The sequence below is a fragment of the Enhydra lutris genome, unplaced genomic scaffold (genome assembly GCF_002288905.1).
Source record: "Enhydra lutris kenyoni isolate GAN:26980312 unplaced genomic scaffold, ASM228890v2 scaffoldscaffold35, whole genome shotgun sequence".
Classification (NCBI taxonomy): Eukaryota; Metazoa; Chordata; class Mammalia; order Carnivora; family Mustelidae; genus Enhydra; species Enhydra lutris.
In genome coordinates this window covers 8,783,316-8,800,251 of record NW_019154119.1, presented here as the reverse complement: position 1 = coordinate 8,800,251, position 16,936 = coordinate 8,783,316, and positions in this window count along the sequence as shown.

Genomic DNA, 16,936 nt, shown 5'->3' with positions numbered 1-16,936 from the left:
CTTTTACAGAAACCAACATAAATTCGACACTCTTGTGGGAACAGAAAGTGAGAACTGACAGCATATATGAGTCTGCTGATTAAAAAAAAAAAAAAAGAGCCCATTTACCAGCTGTTTTTCCATTCAGTTTTTAGGAATAAAACCCAAATGTGCTCACCAAAATTAATGACTGATAAAATTGTCATCCCTCTCTTCCTGGTGGAAGAATTTTATCTCAGGGTTCAGTGTGATAATAAAAATCTCATGACTCTGATAGGTTAGAAAAGAGGGTTTCTAAGAGGAGTTTCTTGTGATATCTTACCCTGACACCTAAAACCTTGGTACTACCCAAAGTTGTTCCTTTATCCTTGTCCTTTACCTTAGACTTCCGATTCTCTCCTGCTGGGCCTCTATCCCATGATTCCCGAAAGCACCATTGCCTCTCTCCCGCTGTGGTCTGCATGGGGGCTGGGTACCAGCACATCACAGGCACTCTCCTGTTCTTTACAATATGTAGGGAGAGACATAGCCACCTGGAGGAGGGGGAGGAGAGGAGCAAACCGTAGTTCTATTATTGTTCCTATGGAAAAATACATGTTGAAAATATAACCCTCTGAGGAGGTGACCAGATTTAACTAGAATTTTTCAGTCATCTCGAAACCTTCTGTACTCACTATCATAGCATACTACCCAATCAAAACCAGCCCACGCTCCCACTTGAGGGAATAAAAAGCCCAGATGCCCACATGTGGCTGAATGATGATTTCCTGTCTACTTTATCCTGGCATCTTCAGAGTTTCTGCACAATAAACTAAAAACGATTCAGGGAATCTCAAGAAGGCAAGAAGAAACTGATGGTTAGATGGAGAAGGGAGTTGGGGTCTCACCCAAGTTTTCCTTTACCTTCTCTAAATTTATTTCATTCCAAAATGAGGAAAATCAGCCAAACAAATCTGATGTGTTTTCAAAAACGTGTTCACCTTCTAGGATCGTCATAAGAAATGTTTTTTACAGAACCTAAAAGGTATGTTTCCACTGCTATTATTGTAGCTTATTTTCCATTTTCAGGGACTTTGAAAGACACTGTTGCACTGGATTCCCTTTCAGTCCAATTGGCAGCTTTCTGCTCCAGAACCCATCTGAGTCTGGGTGGGCCTACCACTCAGAGCCAAATCTGTTTTCACATCGGGTTACTGATTTATTTATCAGTTCACCAAACACTTGCTAACTGAAATAATCACCCATCTTTTAAAACCTGCATTGAGAAATGTTCTCTGTAAAAGTTCAGTCTATACTGAAAAATCCTCACCATTCCATTGTTAAAAACAACTGGTCCACTATGAACTATTTTTTGAAAGAGTTCCAAGAAGACCTCATCTGTTGATAAGGAGATAGCAGTTATCGGCCAGCTTTGCTGGGCTGAGAGATCTTTAGGGCATCTGTAAAAGTTTCATCTTCCAGATTTTCCTGGCATTTATGACATTCTTCAATCTTTTCATCCAATCCACATCATTCTAACCTTCCAAAGCTAGTCTTTTTCCTAAGAAATTGAAGAAATTTTGTAAGCTGCTTCCCTTTTTTCCCAAAAGTATATCCTGAACAGGGTATATCTAAAAGCAAGGCATTTTGAGAGGCTGCCTTAGATAGGAGTGGAGTCTGCCGCTGTCTGTCCCAAATGCCTAGCACCTAAGGAGCAAGACACCCTCACAGAAAAGGCCACTATGTGAAATGCTACTGGTTTTCTGCATTCGCTCTCAACTCCAGTCACGTGGGGTCCTGGTAACTTCTCACACGTGGAGCTTGACTCCCAGCAAACAATTGGGGTCTCTTCCATATGAATCCTAAAGTAGGATGATAATGGAGTTCTCATCCTCATTTCCCATCATTTCTCTCACCTTCATGGCATCATCTTTACTCTTCTCTCAGCAGCAGTCAAAATACCCAAGTTTGTGCCCCACACATCACTGTTAAAACTACTTTCTGGGGGGAAAAATGAGTAAACCCATTTGTGACAAAAGATGGATGACTGAAGGGACCTGAACAGAAGGTACAGGAGGGGGTGGCACCATAGCAGAGAGGAAAAGGGACAATGGGGTTACCAGTGGTGGCCATTGGCAGAGGGAAGGGCCGAGAGTACTGGAGCCTATGCCAACTCTGGGAGGGTTGTGAAACACTGCTAAGCTTGGCTGAGGAGAAGATCTGGTGTATTTGAGCCACTCAGTTCTGTTAATAAGCCCTCAGCAAGATCTCATTATGTTTCTTTAGTGAGCCTAGTTCCTTATAACAGGGAGCAATCAAAAAAGGTTCCCTGCTGGTGCTCACTTCCTTCAGGGGACATCCTATCTTTTGAGGAGCAACCCCAGAACCTTCATGAGGAGACGTGTCTTACGCCTCCCAGAGAGGGACCAGGGCCACTTGCCCATCTATTTCTGAGACACTCGGGCAGAAGGAGGCCCTCTGTGCTCTACTTTCTGAATTGGGTTCCTGTCTGTAGATGTCTAAACAAACAACACTGAGTGGAAATGTCTTGGTCAGGGGTGAGGGGGATGGGGCAGGGACCATTCTTTAAGAATTTGGCTACTGTGAGGGCACAATCCATCATCTCCTCAAACACAGTTTAAAGTACAGTGTGTGGTCCTATTCCCTTGTGTCTTCCTTGGCCTACAATTTAATTGAAGTCTGTAGGGGAAAAACTATGATGTGAAACAACTGGTCTGTCCCAAAGTGTACATTTTAAATGTTCACAACTGTACAACCCATAAGCTAGTTTTTATTGATGCCAAGCCCCAGTGAGAATAAACAAAGCAGAGGGCATGATAATAAATGGCATCTTCATTGTAGTAAACCAGGCAGACTGTGCTGGCCATGTTGCCTTCTGGGACCTTGCATGAGACAGTGTGTCTGCTCCTCAATTGGCAGTATGTGACCCAATCAACCCTGGGCCACCTTCCCATCAGACTACATAGTTACCCCAATCATCCCCAATTTTGATGAAGATATCCTAACCCTAACCCATCTGCCCAATGATGAGGCTAACATCCCTAAAAACGATAAAGCCCATCCCCCACCATCCAAAAAGTCAGAAGCCCAGGGGCTTCTTCCAAATGGCAGCAGCCTCAGTGAAGCAGAGGAAGCCGGGCAGAATCAGGGATCCTTGTTGTAGAATGGGGTGTCTTCACACCTGAGAAATGCCCATAGCTAACTTTGATTTGGGGACTCAAGAAAGCACTTGAAACAATAATTTTATCAAGAAAACATCCATTTCAACCTCATTCCCCAAGATTACCAGACTCAGGGAAATGCAGGAGACATACTTCAGGGGTTCACACCCATGTGAGTGTGAGGGTTCCTATGGCATCAAAAGATTTCAAAGCTTAGAGCCCTGATTCCCATTGTTGTGTGTGTGTGTGTGTGTGTGTGTGTGTTTGTGCGCGCGCGCGCGCGCCATTTTGTTTATTCCCCACAGTGTTGGCATTTAAGTTTCTCATACATATGTGGAAAACACAATTTTATTAGTCCACAGATAATATTTGGTTTGCACAAGTGTTCACAAATCATTTCTGCTAATTCTATGGTTCCCAGCGGCCCCTGGGAATCATGAAGCTCTGACATTAGCTCCGGTATTCAACCAGGCATAACAAAGTTTCTCATGATACATTGTGAAGACTGAAAAAAAATTAAGGTTAATGTGAACCTAGTAGGTGAATATGAGCTGGAACAGCTACTTCCAAAGGTGCTGAGGATAATCAGGCCAATGGGACAGGGTCTCTAATGAGTAACTATAAGCTGTATCCTTGGTTGCCTCCTCTCCCACCCGTGACCTCCCACTGACTCAGTGCATGAGCTGGGAAATGACATTTCTGCTTTCTGAGCCACACATTCTTCATACAGGACATGGTAGGTGAGATATGAGATAGAACAGCAGTTCCAAATCTTCTTTGATTTATAAATCTCATAGAAATTTTTGTGAATGCTGAGAGTCATCTTTCTGGGAAATAGTTATATGCACAATGTTTCCTTATAATTCAGGGGACTTGTGGATTTTCTGAACCCGTAAGAACCCCTCTGGGTGGTGATTCCTGAGGTACCCCCCAGCATGGACACTGTGGTTCTAGAGGGTCATACTCAAATGACCATGGAGCCATGGTGATTTCACTTTTATTTTGAGCACCTCCTTTGCAGAGATATAATAGGAACTGGTTCCAGGGAGGCATCTGGAAAGCATGTAGCATGACCTCCAGCTGTGTTCAGTTTCAGTTTGTTCCAGCTGGTGACCCTGCAGTGCTCTTTTTCTTCCCCGACCCAGACATGCTCTGTCTCCCTGGCTGCCCTGTACCTTCTCTGGCCTTGTAGGAATGATTGTGCCAAAGGCAAGATGACTCCACCCAGAAAAGAGGCCTTATAGCGTTGTCTCATATTCGGATGGCTTCTGCAGCTGAGGCAAAGCAGTTCATCCCCTCTTCCTTGATTTGATTCCCATGGCTTGCGGTTCTTGGATTGGACAGCACAGATACAGAACATTCCCATCATCACAGAAAGTTCTATTGGACACCAGTGATCTATACCTATGTTCAGTTAATGCACACTCTGCCAACACCTGAATTTTGAAAATATAGAAGCAAATAAGATGAGTTCCAGTTCTCAAGGGGCTCATGGGAAAGAGGCAGACCTGCCATGAGGGAGGGAGATATTCTAGACAGAGGCAACAAACAGCATGTAAAAAGGCACAAAGGTCTAAAAACATTGCATGTTCAGAGCATGGGGAAATTTCAGAGGGTTCAAATGCAGAGTCAACATTATCTATTGAATAAAGAGTGGTGAGAGGGGCTGATAAACCAAGGTGGGAAGATAGACAAGGGCCAGATCTGCTGGATAGACAAGGATCAGATCTGTATCCCATGCTTATTTGGTATTCACTTTATAAATGGTAATTCTTGCACAACTTGATACTTAACTAGCTTTGATTTACTCAAGTGTGTTGTCTTGGAATCAAATTCTCCCATCTCTGTCAGAACCTTATTATAGAGCCTTATTACAGATTTAGATTCCTGAGCTCTGTCTTCTCTGTGACCTGGCTAGTCTTTCTTTTAGGCACTTCCCCATGGGCTAACACCTCCCATTACCATATCACATGGTCACTGGAACATATGACGTATGAGGTAAGCTTGGGCATAGCTAAGCCTCTAGAAGCTCAGAGATATACCTTAAATTGACAACAAGAATGATGATGACAAGGAATATGAAATAGGATGATGCTCAGAGAGAAACACTTAGATGGTCACAGAAGGAGGATGAGGGAAAGCCAGTGGAAAACAACAAGAACAGTTGTAGAGTATAGGAGGTAATTGGGCAGCTCATCATCTCAAAGACTGGGCACTTCCCTTCAAATACACAAATTGCCCCATCTGTGGCTGCGATTCATTTCTGTGTGGCTGTCCTCAAAGCATCACAGCCACCATTAAGGGGCACACCATGAAACCATGGCTGCCATTTCAGAAAACATTATTGAACATCCGAGGAGTGTGGAGGCCTTGCAGCATTCAGAGGAGACTAACCTCATGGGTCTGAAGTGAAAGGAAGATTCTCATCATTATGATCCTAACCTCTGGAATATTCCTTACAGATTTAAAGCCCTTCCACTGCTGTCATCTCCCGTGGTCTCAGCATACATCCCTGCTAGATAGATAAAATCAGGTTTGTTATCCCAGTTTCACGGATGGTAAAACTAAAGTCCAGAGATATGAAGTCACTTCCTGATTTCACAGCAAACTAGGGAGCTAGAGCCAGGGCTCTTATTTTCAAATCTAGGCCCTGAAATGCAGTCTCAGAAGGCAAGTTATGTAATTAGATCAGATTCTCCTAAAATCAAATTTCCCAGCACATTGGGAAGAAACATCCAATCTGAGGTTAAAAAAAAAAAAATTACTAAATACTATGAGGTCCTTGACGATTGCATGTGGGTAAAAACAGGCACAATATTCGAAGGAGCTCAAAGCCCTAAGCACTCCTCTTAACTATCAAAAGAAGCTGGAAACTGATTTCTTCTGAAATTCATCAAGATTTCAGGTGGCCATGTTCCCTGTTACAAAAGAGTAAGGAGGATCTTATGAGTTTAAAATGTTCTCTAAAAAGAATGGAAACAAACGTGCACCTATATCTTATCTCATCAATTTGGTGGATCTGAGAAGTTTGTGGCCAAAATCACAGTGGCTCACGCTGAGCTGGTCGCTGCAGAACGAACACTAAACAGAGATGTCTGCTTTGAGCCTTCATCGAAATGCAACTGCATAATTGCAAATAAATCCCAGCACATGCTGGTTTAATTAATGGCAAATAATAAGATAACGGTCACAATTGTGGGGCTTAACCAACCATACAGTAAAACATACATTTGTTTTCAATTAGAGTTAAAATGTATCCAGCTGAATACAGCTTAAGTGGTAATTACATTCTTTACAAGTTGCTAATAATCCCTGGAATGGCCACTCTAATAAAAATTTGCCTCTAATGGGTACATGTCCTGCTTCCTCACATGTCAAGGCCAGTGAAGTCATTAGGGGCGCCAGCAGCCCAATCGTCTATCTGGGGCTTTAGACTTCTGTCCAAGGCCCACACATGAACCACTCACTATGTACTTAACATGGGAAGCAGCATGGTCATTTGATTGTGGTTTTATGCTCTTTCCCAGGAATGCCTCCCAGGGGAAATTCTGCTATTAGTGAGTGGCTATTTGTCATTTCCTATAAGGTGAGGCCTTCGACAGACTCCACAAAAGAACGCGAAGGGCCCCAGTCAGCCATCCTGGCTATAGGGACCTGACTTGATCTTGAGATAGTCACTGACCTCCTTCCAGGACATCAGTCTGTGTTTAATGGGTGGGTGGTTGTAGGACTGGCCTGGCCACAGCATTCCAATCCAGGAAAATATGTCTGGGTGCACACACAGCTTGATAAAGTGCTTTTAATGTTAATGAGTCAGGGAAAAAAATCTGAGGCTCTCATTATATGCTCCCTTTCTTTTCTCTTCTCCCAGGACTTATTGAGCCTGCTGTTAGCCATGCTTTTCTAAAGGGAAAGGTAGAAGGTTATGCAATAAAGAAACATAAATAAATGGGAATGGAAACAGTCAAGAAAAACAGATGGCAGAGAGGTGACTGCCCTCACAGCAAACTTGATGCTCTATTTAGTAGCCATGGCCAGGCTTGGCCAATTATTAGTTTTGTATATAAATTCAGAAGGTAAAGTTGGCCACTTTTCACTCCTAATTGTTCCCATCTTTAAATGAGCCCTTCCTCCTTCATTTGTCCGGCCCATACCCGAGAGGCTGGTGGTATATTGTTGCTGGTTGTACGTGGTCTGGCATGGAGTGACTCTGGGAGATTGGACAATTACTGTCTCCTCTTTGGGTCTTCATCTTTTCATCTTTTAATAATTGTAAAGGTACTTCTCATCTCTGACAATAGTGATTCCATATATTTCAGATTAAGAAAGTCTTCTTATGATTGACAAGATCTAACAACCCAGCCTTTCTATGGTAGTGACTGATTTGTTGGTAGAGTTACTGACTCTACTCATTACAGAAGTAGATTAGGAGAGATGTATTTAAGGCTTCCACCCACCTCCTACTCCTCGGATTCCGTGACGGTTTTGTCTAGCCATAATTCATTCCTGCCTTGCACCTTCTAATAGCAGGTGCTCAGGCTTTTTTTCCATCGACATATAACTGACTTACTATATTACATTAATTGGTGTATACAACACAGTGATTTGACACACACATTGCAAACCTGGAAGGGAGTGATATAGCCACAGGGCAAGCCATCACCGTGGCTGCAAACTCCAGCCACATGCCGGGCAAGTGCTGGAAAACTAGTACGGTGTTGGTTGCTCCCTGCTTCTCTATGCTGACTCCTCCACTCACTCCCCAAACCGCACCCCTATGATCACCACAGAACATGGTGCTTCCATTGCATGTATAATCTTCTGAGCTCATTTACTCATTATAGTTTACAAGATCTTCTCCCCAGAACATGCACATCTTCTTCAGAGGAGGGATTACATTCACTCTCATGTTCCCTTCCCACCCCACCCTCCACTCCCTCACGTGTTTTATACATAGGCGGTAGCTGGCAAATAAATGCAAGCAGAATTCGATAAATTGAACCAAATAAATTGCACCAATAAATTGAACCAAAGCATAGAATTACAGACTCTGCAAGGTTGGAACAGAGCTTTGAGGTCAGCTAGACCAAACTTTTTCCCTTATTGCTCTTGGCTGGAGGTTACTGGCATTTCTTCATGTTTCTATGTCCCATCTGCTATCAAACATTTTTATGACATTTATTTCCTCATTATAGTCCTTATTGTGCTTTTTTTAAATGTATCTGTGAGGCACATGAGAGTTGGAAATTCTCCCTCCTCTTGCAATCCTTCCTTCTCCGAAGTCCCAGCCTCCCTATGCCTGTGACGGCCTCTCAGGATCCTGAGACAGCATCACTCCCCACTTCCCTCTATGTCTCTTCTGTCTCCTCCACAGCTCCATCATCAATTTCAAACTTCCTGTCCTGACATTCAAGGCCTCCTTACACTTTGAGGCTGTCTTTATCGCCTCCCTTATTTTCCCTGTGTCTCCCTCCCTAGCTCCCACTCCAAGTTTCTGGGCATCCCTCCAAGTTTCTCCATATTCCTGGAACCATCATCCCCCATGCTCCCCCTTCCTTATTTCCCCCATCATCTGTCAAGCTTTCTCTCATTTCTCTTATCTTCCCCCTAAAAAATTTTGAAGGAACTCTCCTTTGACACAATAAGCAGATGGATATTTAATGTTCTATTAGCAAATGTTCGCCAATGGCTGTTAACCATTGAAATATATACAGGACAGCTGAGATAATACCTTGATGTTTGCAACAAGGAATCATAGGCAGCTTCCGATGTTGGATGTGGTGATGTAGGAAGGAAGCCTACAGTGGAACAGATTTAAGTTGTCTTGATTTGCCCATGGGACTAACTCAAGAAGATGAGAATTATTTTGGACTTGCTCTATCATTCTAATGGGTCTTTTGTCATTCTAGCTAATGGCAGGCTAGGCCATGGAGGTATTTTTACAGTTAGTTCTCATAGTTAACCAGCTGATTTGGGATAAATATTGAACCCTCCTATGCTCGTTTCTATCAAATTTCTATCAAATTTCTGTCAAATTTCTGTCAAATGGTGACAGTCTTAATGATAACACCTAATGGTGTCAGATAAGTAACATGTAAAAAATGCAAAAATTGTAAAATACATGTAAATGACACGCTCTTTCCTTGTGGCATTTTGGCCTGCAACTTGTGTCAGGTGGTCAGTTGTGATTAACTATGGGAGAGCCACTTCATTCCCTTGGGACTTCGATTTCTTCATCTTTAAAACTGGGGTAATAAATTCCTGCCTTATAAATCTCAACAAACTGCTTTGTAAATACCATAAGAGAAAAAACATGGACTTTTTACCTGGGAAATGTGGGAAAATATCATTTGCATCATGGCTGGCAACATCACTGGCCCCATTAAGAAGTAGCACAAGCAAATAACATGGAGGACATGGGGAGATGGAGAGGAGAAGGGAGTTGAGGAAAATTGGAAGGGAAGATGAACCATGAGAGACTATGGACTCTGAAAAACAATCTGAGGGTTTTGAAGGGGCAGGGGGATGGTAGTTGGGGGAGCCAGGTGGTGGGTATTATGGAGGGCACGTAATGCATGGAGCACTGGGTGTGGTGCATAAACAATGAATTCTGTTATGCTGAAAAGAAATTAATTAAGTAATTAATTAATTAAAAAAAAAAGAAGTAGCACGAGCCACCTAAATTCCCATTCTGTTTTCTCTGCCTGGAATTCTCTCCTCCTCCCCTCTTCCCCACCTTACCTGACTCATTAGTATTCATATTTCAGATCCCAGGGGTCCTCTCATCTCCTCCCTGAGCATCCAGCCCAGGCCAGCCATCCCTGGAGCTCTCATTCATTGTATACTGACATGGGATGGCCACGGCCCCCACCTGGGAACACCCACCCAGAGATTTATTTTTAGAAGCTGTCACGACTTGACTTTGCCCAATAGCAGGGAAACATCTGAACACAATCCTTAATTTCTCTCCATCTGAAGTTTTCAAGTCCCTGGTTTCCTAGATGGCTTCTATTATTCTTTGTACTTGTGACCCATGGGCCACAAGCGTTGCTACACTGGCACGTTATTATATTTTAATTCTATAAAAATAAGTTTGTTTACATAATGATGATTTTTGTTACACAAGTGGTATGCCATTCTGAGACAGATCTATAGAAATGAAAACACCTAGTTAAAAATCACCAAATTCATAAATTTAAGACTTGATTTTGTTTGACATCTTTAGATCTTCTTTTTCATTGAAAATGCTTTCCAAATTGAATACTTCCAATTTTATTCATTAACAAGGCATTTGAGCCTCATTTTATTGACTTTTTTAGGTGAAATCCTTTTGAGAATTTCAAAGCTTCGGGGCAGTCTGATGTGGAAGTCTCTCACAGCTGTCTTTCTTTTATCTTTAATCTTATTCTTCTGTTACTTGTGTTTAATAGTCACAGATTCAAATCATCAGCATAAAAATAAAATTTATCTCTACAGTTTCCTAGTTTATCCCTCACTTTGTAGTGAGGCAGAAAGAAAAGACAAACCATATTATCTAAATATGTAGATTTTTTTTTCCTCTCCAACCTAATTCCCTTTATCTCCAAAGGCAGTGGCTATTTTATAAGCACTTGGAATCAAATTCTCAGGGTTTAATCCATCAACTTGTCTATAATATTTCTGATTCTATTCTAGTCTAGCCTTCTTTTACTTTTCCAAATTGTTTTTTATTTACTTTTAAAATTGCAGTAAGACAGGAGTCAAGATGGCGGAGAACTAGCAGCTGAGACTACTTCAGGTAGCGGGAGATCAGCTAGGTAGCTTATCTAAAGATTGCAAACACCTACAAATCCAACGGGAGATCGAAGAGAAGAACAGCAACTCTAGAAACAGAAAATCAACCACTTTCTGAAAGGTAGGACTGGCGGAGAAGTGAATCCAAAGCGACGGGAAGATAGACCGCGGGGGGAGGGGCCGGCTCCCGGCAAGCGGCGGAGCAACGGAGCACAAAATCGGGACTTTTAAAAGTCTGTTCCGCTGAGGGACATCGCTCCAGAGGCTTAACCGGGGTGAAGCCCGCGCGGGGTCAGCGTGGCCTCAGGTCCCGCAGAGTCACAGAAGGATCGGGGGTGTCTGAGTGTCGCAGAGCTTGTAGGTATTAGAACGGGGAAGCCGGCTACAGAGACAGAGCCGAGGAGTGAGCTCTAAGCTCGGGGTTACCTTGAACCGGTCGCAGGCTCGGTCAGCTCAGAGCGCGGCCGGAGGCGGGGTGACGGGAGTAAATCGGCGCTGTTCTCTGAGGGCGCACTGAGGAGTGGGGCCCCGGGCTCTCAGCTCCTCCGGGCTGGAGACCGGGAGGCCGCCATCTTCATTCCCGCCCTCCAGGACTCGACGGAAAGCGCTCAGGGAACAAAAGCTCCCGAAAGCAAACCCGAGCGGATTACTCAGACCGGCCCCTGGTAAGGACGGTGCAACTCCGCCCGGGGCAAAGACACTTGAGAATCACTACAACAGGCCCCTCCCCGAGAAGATCAACAAGAAGCCCAGCCAGGACCAAGTGCACCTACCAAGGAGTGCAGTTTCAATACCAAGGAGAGCAGCGGAATTCCAAAGGAGGAGAAAGCAAAGCACGGAACTCATGGCTTTCTCCCCATGATTCTTTAGCCTTGCAGTTAATTTTTTTTTTCCTTTTTCAATTTTTTTTTCTCTTCTTCTGCTAATTTTTTTTAACTTTTACCCTTTCCTTTTTTAACGTTTTTTAACTAGTTTATCTAATATATATATATTTTTTTCCTTTTTATATTTTTTCTTCATTGGTTTTCTTTTTTTTTTTTTTTTTTTTCTTTCTGAACCTCTTTTATTCCCTTTCTCCCCCCTCATGATTTGGGATCTCTTCTGATTTGGCTAAAGCATATTTTCCTGGGGTTGTTGCCACCCTTTTAGTATTTTACTTGCTCCTTCATATACTCTTATCTGGACAAAATGACAAGGCGGAAAAATTCACCACAAAAAAAAAGAACAAGAGGCAGTACTGAAGGCTAGGGACCTAATCAATACAGACATTGGTAATATGTCAGCTCTAGAGTTCAGAATGACAATTCTCAAGGTTCTAGCCGGGCTCAAAAAAGGCATGGAAGATATTAGAGAAACCCTCTTGGGAGAGATAAAAGCCCTTTCTGGAGAAATAAAAGAACTAAAATCTAACCAAGTTGAAATTAAAAAAAGCTATTAATGAGGCAATCAAAAATGGAGGCTCTCACTGCTAGGATAAATGAGGCAGAAGAAAGAATTAGCGATATAGAAGACCAAATGACAGAGAATAAAGAAGCTGAGCAAAAGAGGGACAAACAGCTACTGGACCACGAGGGGAGAATTCGAGAGATAAGTGACACCATAAGACGAAACAACACTAGAATAATTGGGATTCCAGACGAAGAGGAAACAGAGGGGAGCAGAAGGTATATTGGAGAGAATTATTGGAGAGAATTTCCCCAATATGGCAAAGGGAACAAGCATCAAAATCCAGGAGGTTCAGAGAACCCCCCTCAAAATCAATAAGAATAGGTCCACACCCCGTCACCTAATAGTAAAATTTACAAGTCTTAGTGACAAAGAGAAGATCCTGAAAGCAGCCCGGGAAAAGAAGTCTGTAACGTACAATGGTAAAAATATTAGATTGGCAGCAGACTTATCCACAGAGACCTGGCAGGCCAGAAAGAGCTGGCATGGTATATTCAGAGCACTAAATGAGAATAACATGCAACCAAGAATACTATATCCAGCTAGGCTATCATTGAAAATAGAAGGAGAGATTAAAAGCTTCCAGGACAAACAAAAACTGAAAGAATTTGCAAATACCAAACCAGCTCTACAGGAAATATTGAAAGGGTCCTCTAAGCAAAGAGAGACCCTAAAAGTAGTAGATCAGAAAGAAACAGAGACAATATACAATAACAGTCACCTTACAGGCAATACAATGGCACTAAATTCATATCTCTCAATACTTACCCTGAATGTTAATGGGCTAAATGCCCCAATCAAAAGACACAGGGTATCAGAATGGATAAAATAACAAAACCCATCTATATGTTGCCTACAAGAAACTCATCTTAAACCTGAAGACACCTCAAGATTTAAAATGAGGGGGTGGAAAAGAATTTACCATGCTAATGGACATCAGAAGAAAGCAGGAGTGGCAATCCTTATATCAGATCAATTAGATTTTAAGCCAAAGACTATAATAAGAGATGAGGAAGGACACTATATCATACTCAAAGGAACTGTCCAACAAGAAGATCTAACAATTTTAAATATCTATGCCCCTAACGTGGGAGCAGCCAACTATATGAACCAATTAATAATAAATCAAAGAAACACATCGACAATAATACAATAATCGTAGGGGACTTTAACACTCCCCTCACTGAAATGGACAGATCATCCAAGCAAAAGATCAACAAGGAAATAAAGGCCTTCAATGACACACTGGACCAGATGGACATCACAGATATATTCAGAACATTTCATCCCAAAGCAACAGAATACACATTCTTCTCTAGTGCACATGGAACATTCTCCAGAATAGATCACATTCTCGGTCCTAAATCAGGTCTCAACCGTTATCAAAAGATTGGAATCATTCCCTGCATATTTTCAGACCACAATGCTCTGAAGCTAGAACTCAATCACAAGAGGAAATTTGGAAAGAACCCAAATACATGGAGACTAAACAGCATCCTTCTAAAGAATGAATGGGTCAACCAGGAAATTAAAGAAGAGTTGAAAAAATTCATGGAAACAAATGATAATGAAAACACAACGGTTCAGAATCTGTGGGACACGACAAAGGCAGTCCTGAGAGGAAAATATATAGCGGTACAAGCCTTTCTCAAGAAACAAGAAAGGTCTCAGGTACACAACCTAACCCTACACCTAAAGGAGCTGGAGAAAGAACAAGAAAGAAACCCTAAACCCAGCAGGAGAAGAGAAATCATAAAGATCAGAGCAGAAATCAATGAAATAGAAACCAAAAAAACAATAGAACAAATCAACGAAACTAGGAGCTGGTTCTTTGAAAGAATTAATAAGATTGATAAACCCCTGGCCAGACTTATCAAAAAGAAAAGAGAAAGGACCCAAATAAATAAAATCATGAATGAAAGAGGAGAGATCACAACGAACACCAAAGAAATACAGACAATTATAAGAACATACTATGAGCAACTCTACGCCAACAAATTTGACAATCTGGAAGAAATGGATGCATTCCTAGAGACATATAAACTACCACAACTGAACCAGGAAGAAATAGAAAGCCTGAACAGACCCATAACCAGTAAGGAGATTGAAACAGTCATCAAAAATCTCCAAACAAACAAAAGCCCAGGGCCAGATGCCTTCCCGGGGGAATTCTACCAAACATTTAAAGAAGAACTAATTCCTATTCTCCTGAAACTGTTCCAAAAAATAGAAATGGAAGGAAAACTTCCAAACTCATTTTATGAGGCCAGCATCACCTTGATCCCAAAACCAGACAAGGATCCCATCAAAAAAGAGAACTACAGACCAATATCCTTGATGAACACAGATGCAAAAATTCTCGCCAAAATACTAGCCAATAGGATTCAACAGTACATTAAAAGGATTATTCACCACGACCAAGTGGGATTTATTCCAGGGCTGCAAGGTTGGTTCAACATCCACAAATCAATCAATGTGATACAACACATTAATAAAAGAAAGAACAAGAACCATATGATACTCTCCATAGATGCTGAAAAAGTACAGCATCCCTTCCTGATCAAAACTCTTCAAAGTGTAGGGATAGACAGCACATACCTCAATATTATCAAAGCCATCTATGAAAAACCCACCGCAAATATCATTCTCAATGGAGAAAAACTGAAAGCTTTTCCGCTAAGGTCAGGAACATGGCAGGGATGTCCGTTATCACCACTGCTATTCAACATAGTACTAGAAGTCCTAGCCTCAGCAATCAGACAACAAAAGGAAATTAAAGGCATCCAAATCGGCAAAGAAGAAGTCAAACTATCACTCTTTGCAGATGATATGATACTATATGTGGAAAACCCAAAAGACTCCACTCCAAAACTGCTAGAACTTGTACAGGAATTCAGTAAAGTGTCAGGATATAAAATCAATGCACAGAAATCAGTGCATTTCTCTACATCAACAACAAGACAGAAGAAAGAGAAATTAAGGAGTCAATCCCATTTACAGTTGCACCCAAACCTATAAGATACCTAGGAATAAACCTAACCAAAGAGACTAAGAATCTATACACAGAAAACTATAAAGTACTCATGAAAGAAATTGAGGAAGACACAAAGAAATGGAAAAATGTCCCATGCTCCTGGGTTGGAAGAATAAATATTGTGAAAATGTCTATGCTACCTAAAGCAATCTACACATTTAATGCAATTCCTATCAAAGTACCATCCATTTTTTTCAAAGAAATGGAACAAATAATCCTAAAATTTATATGGAACCAGAAAAGACCTCGAATAGCCAAAGGAATATTGAAAAAGAAAGCCAAAGTTGGTGGCATCACGATTCTAGACTTCAAGCTCTATTACAAAGCTGTCATCATCAAGACAGCATGGTACTGGCACAAAAACAGACACATAGATCAATGGAACAGAATAGAGAGCCCAGAAATAGACCCTCAACTCTACGGTCAACTAATCTTCGACAAAGCAGGAAAGAATGTCCAATGGAAAAAAGACAGCCTCTTCAATAAATGGTGTTGGGAAAATTGGACAGCCACATGCAAAAAAATGAAATTGGATCATTTCCTTACACCACACACGAAAATAGACTCAAAATGGATGAAGGACCTCAATGTGAGAAAGGAATCCATCAAAATCCTTGAGGAGAACACAGGCAGCAACCTCTTCGACCTCAGCCACAGCAACATCTTCCTAGGAACATCGCCAAAGGCAAGGGAAACAAGGGCAAAAATGAACTATTGGGATTTTATCAAGATCAAAAGCTTTTGCACAGCAAAGGAAACAGTTAACAAAACCAAAAGACAACTGACAGAATGGGAGAAGATATTTGCAAATGACATATCAGATAAAGGGCTAGTGTCCAAAATCTATAAAGAACTTAGCAAACTCAACACCCAAAGAACAAATAATCCAATCAAGAAATGGGCAGAGGACATGAACAGACATTTCTGCAAAGAAGACATCCAGATGGCCAACAGACACATGAAAAAGTGCTCCATATCACTCGGCATCAGGGAAATACAAATCAAAACCACAATGAGGTATCACCTCACACCAGTCAGAATGGCTAAAATTAACAAGTCAGGAAATGACAGATGCTGGCGAGGATGCGGAGAAAGGGAAACCCTCCTACACTGTTGGTGGGAATGCAAGCTGGTGCAACCACTCTGGAAAACAGCATGGAGGTTCCTCAAAATGTTGAAAATAGAACTACCCTGTGACCCAGCAATTGCACTGCTGGGTATTTACCCTAAAGATACAAACGTAGTGATCCGAAGGGGCACGTGCACCCGAATGTTTATAGCAGCAATGTCTACAATAGCCAAACTATGGAAAGAACCTAGATGTCCATCAACAGTCGAATGTATAAAGAAGATGTGGTATATATACACAATGGAATACTATGCAGCCATCAAAAGAAATGAAATCTTGCCATTTGCGACGACGTGGATGGAACTAGAGGGTATCATGCTTAGCGAAATAAGTCAATCGGAGAAAGACAACTATCATATGATCTCCCTGATATGAGGGAGAGGAGATGCAACATGGGGGGGTTAAGGGGGTAGG